This window comes from Lepisma saccharinum, chromosome 3, assembly GCF_977018435.1.
Source record: "Lepisma saccharinum chromosome 3, izLepSacc3.1, whole genome shotgun sequence".
In the NCBI taxonomy this organism is placed as follows: Eukaryota; Metazoa; Arthropoda; class Insecta; order Zygentoma; family Lepismatidae; genus Lepisma; species Lepisma saccharinum.
The window spans coordinates 50,174,638-50,179,445 of record NC_139231.1 but is presented as its reverse complement, the minus strand read 5'-3'; positions in this window follow the sequence as shown (position 1 = coordinate 50,179,445).

The following is a 4,808-nucleotide window of genomic DNA, read 5'->3' as shown; positions in this document are numbered from 1 at the left end:
AACCTAGGTTTTACAGAAGAGCGGCATACACCTATTCACTTCTTCCTAGACGTGGAGTTATCACCCGAGATCGCCAATTTAGGTTTTTACAGAAGAGCGGCTTGCACCTATTCACTTCTTCCTAAATTGGAACTTATATCCCATTCGGCTAACCTAGGTTTTACAGAAGAGCGGCATACACCTATTCACTTCTTCCTAGATTAGACCGTTCCTATTTGGCCAATCTAGGTTTTACAGAAGAGCGGCTTGCACCTATTCACTTCTTCCTAGACTGACACCAGAACAGACCTCCTCACAGACCAAACTGCTTCGTATTTATACCCAAAGATCCAGCCTCGAACACCTGTCTTTAGGTAATTTCTTATTACAATATTCCAAATTACAACAGAAAGATATTTGAAAAATACATAGTTTGGCAATTAATAATTTACAAAGAAAGTTTACATATTCATTTGAGTTAACAATTATTTCTTTAACGTTGATAAAATCTTACATTTTGGAAATATACAAATTTAAATGTTCCGCCATTATTTAATTACAATTAGGTTAGTTCATCAACCATTGATAATCTTTGATTGGCAAATCTATATTTACATCATAATAAATGCCCGTTGTCTTAAACGAGCTGACTTCATTAGATTGTTACAGAAAGGTGAATACATTAGTTCAACAACGCATTGATTGGCGCGTTCATATTTGCGTCACAACCCGAGCCATACAACATGTAGTATCATGGACATTAATAAGGACTCGGGTAACACTATATAGATTTTTCTTTTAACATGGAATCTCAAAGTTACAAAATAAGTAAGGTCGTAACAATAAGAAGATGATGGCTTTTCAGGAGTTGGCACACTTATTTGTTAGAAGTTGTTACACTAATTTCTTACGAGTTGGCAATCTTGCCCGCTTTCTTTGAACGTGGAAGAAGCCCCGTGAGTTTAGGATGGCGATCTTCTAGCAGGAATTCTGTCAGTGTTGCGAACCTCCTGTTCCCAGCGTGGAATCTTCACAGGAACAGGGAATTTTGGAGCGAGGAAAAGGGAAACTGGTTGTTTGTGACAGAGAAATTTTTACTCTGGGCGAAGCACACAACTTGCAGCCAATTAGGACAAAAGGAAGAGGCCGCTGACCTCTTCAAACAGTCAGAGTGGATGCGGGGGTGAGGGGCTTGTCGCTTATGGTATATGCTTATGATAAGTTATGACCGAACCTCAGTGGCGGAGCGCAGTTCTCTGGACCCCCCTGCAAATAAAATATTGGGGGCCCCTTTAGTGAAAAAAGAATTATATAGATTATGCCAGAGTGGGACGGACTACAAGCAGCCCCTCCCCAGTTGTAAAAATAAATGAACTTTTACCCCTAAAACTATGCTTACCCATTTTTTGTCACACTTATACGAGCTTCTCGAAAGTAAATCAGGATGTTCTAATTGACTGATAAATAACTCATAGAAGACATTAGAAATATTTTCTCTTACTTCAACGCAGCAACACAGCCAGGATCCTTTCTTGGAGGAGGGGGGGGGGAGGCTTCAGGCAGACAAATATTTTGTTTGTGATCCTTTGTATTTTTTTTTGCTTTAAACATTTTTTTATTAGGTTACATATAATACACAGATATTACAAAAATAATGTTTGGGGAAATGAAATTGTTTAATGAATATTAAACACTCCTCTTTTGAACTTTGGGGTTGATACGCCTTCAGCCCCAAAAGCCATCCCTTGGCTGCGCCAGGTCAAGATTCAACGTAAGAGCCGCTCACATTAGCCTTCAAATACTAATAGTGAATAATATTCTCAAGCAAACTTATCATTTTAGTTAGGGGGGTTGAACTGGACCTTTAGATTGTCAGTGGAACCTAACATCGCAAGGTAAATTGCAATCTGCTACGAAGAAATAGCAGCGGACTCCAGTCTTCAGATGTAGATAATAAAGCGGCGATGGGACTCTATTCGCTGAAAAATTGTCACTCAAAGAAATAACAACGACCAACCAAAAGGTTGTCGCTGCGCGGACACGGTGTTTAATTTTGGTGTTAGTGGACCTCCATATTATTATTCATAATTTTTAAAGATGCCATTTCTTTTCGATACACTATTGGTTTTTCTTAAAGACTTGTTCATGAAACAAGAACCGTTTTATAATAGATTATCAATGCTAGAAGTGTGTGGGGAAAGGGACGCAAGGGGATGCTATCCCCCAGCTAAGAAAAAAAAATCATGAAGTAACCCCCACCCCTGGCAAAGATAACTTGCATAAGCATCCTCCTCCACGTACTGCATTGTCTTCAAGTTGATCAATGTAAGGATCCTTTCTTCTATCCCCAAACTCGAACAAGCAAATTCGCAGCTAGGAATTTTCAATTCGAGCACTGTAAATCATAAAATGCTAACAAACTGGAAAGGAAGAACTGATTCGACAGAAATGTCCTCAAAATTCCAATACGTAAAATATGTAAGAAAAATGAATTTCACAAATTCCTCCAAAATAATGATGACATTTAACTCTTATGCTGTATAGCCTGCTTAGCAGAAGAAGGCCTACTGGCCCTAACGGGGCTCCACCTCCTACTGAGCTTTGCGGCTCCTTTGAATAATTGATTGATTTAGTTTATTTTACTTCGCGTTTTGTGCCTCTTGGCTAATTTGCGAAGATGGGAATGAGTGATGAAATGATGAAATTGATGAATGGACATTCACAAACAACCAAGCCCGACCAGGATTCGAACCCGGGACCCTTGGCGTCGCAGCGCGATGTGCTAACCACTCGGCCACAGGGTCGGGCGCTCCTTTGAATAAAACGGAACAGGCGTGGAAAATGTGTGAAATTTATCTCCGATCATATTTTAATTTCATAGTGAGGCTTGGGGCCCCCTTGAAAATATTTGGTGGGAAGTTACATTTTAAATATCACGTGTAAAACTATATTACTGGTAAAAGGTCATGCATTATCAAGTTTGATTGTTTATTGTGCACCAATAAGGCATCGACTGGTTGAGCAACTGAATCTTTCTACTGGATTCATAACTGTACTACACTAAACTACAATACACTACGTTTACGACAAACTGAGTACCTAGCTATAAAGGTATGAGATGAGGGGTATTTCCTATCGATTGCCATCTGCGAACAAGTAAGGTAATTCTGCATTTCGGAGAGCACCTGTGTCAAGTTTCCTCGGGCCCCTCTGCCTGAGACAATACACTACTGCTTATCCGCAGACATAATCGTATGATATGTTACTGAAAAACCAGATTCCTGTTTCGTAAATATATTTTTTTTAATAAAGGACTCTATCTGTTAAATTTCTGTGATTACATAAAATTTCAGGAACACACAGAGAGAATATTGCTGGGCCCCTACACCTCGGGTTGTTTTTAGTCCAGTTTGTGCACAGAGAGAGGACTGGATCTATAGTTTAATGTGGGATCCGAACCACTATGTGCCTCCACCGTTGCCACTACGCCAACGAGGAGGCTCCAAGCATCAAATCGAGAATATATGTAGGACTCAAGACACTTCAAAAGAAATATACAAGGTTAGAAGTTTGTTATATATTTTATTCTCGCGTCTAGACTTACATAAATTTGTCACGATATTTCAAAATCCCTAAAAATGAACAAGACGCCCTCCCTCCCCACAATCAAATTTGTTGTATATTCGAACATTGTGATATAGTGAGATAGCCCAGATTCTGTACCGAGTATAGGCCACTGATATATAAAAACACGTTAACTTCCGAGTTCCTTTCCTATATGTTAGTTCAGATGTTATCGCATCTGTACAGCTCATAATATAGCAGCTACTTTGAATGGTATGGTTTTTATCATATGTGCTATGTTCCCAACCGCAAGATCCTACACCGTTGTTATTCCAATAACCAATAGGATTTCTCAGAAGGCATGTGTAATTGCTTACATTGACTTCGCTCTTACAGTGGACAGAGAATAGATGAATTTTATAAAATAACACACAAAGCAGCAACCATGCCAACCAGGACTCGAACCTGGGACTGTCATGTCCGCCACAAGATCGTGAATGCTGACCCCTGTGTCGTAGTAGTTAGCGTCACGAGCTACGAGGCCGTGGTTAACTCGTTGTTTAAATTAATCCCTTCATCCATTTCATCAGCTTCCAATTCATTCTCATCGTCACGATTAACCCAAAAGGCAGAATATGGTCTTAAAATAACAGAGAAGAGAACAAGATCGTGATTCCTGCACTCAACGACTCTGCACCTGATTGATTATGACCTCATAAATGGGTGATCACGGGAAACAACTGTCAAATCCTCATTAAATGTGTTGCTCTTACGGATTTTACTTGCTTTAAAGCTAATTGAGAGTGCTGTGCCGTGTGAACTCTCATGTATCGAACGTTTCAAGTGCGTGTACGAACGCAGGGCAGAATTGCAAATATCAATTTTTCGTTGGTTGTTCTTGTCACATCTATAGACGAGATTTCCAATTCCTTTTACAGTTCCACAGCATCGTTATTGTTTGTAAAGTTAAAAAAACGAGTAAAAATAATTAATATTTCCTAGAGGTTGATGTAGTAAATGAAAATATTAAAAAAGTGGTTCTCTAAAAACATCCTTTCTCAGTGCTCAGATAAAATATGAAATTTTTATGTCGACTGATTCTCGAGATAATCATGACCAAAATTGCCCCATAAGCTTACACAGGCTTTGCTTAATTTTCGCCAGGGTATAAGACCGCCTTAAGTCACCTGCATAAGTAAGTTTTTTTCAGAATGGAAGAAACGTAATTTATTATTACTAGAAACAGCACTGGACCTATATCTAAA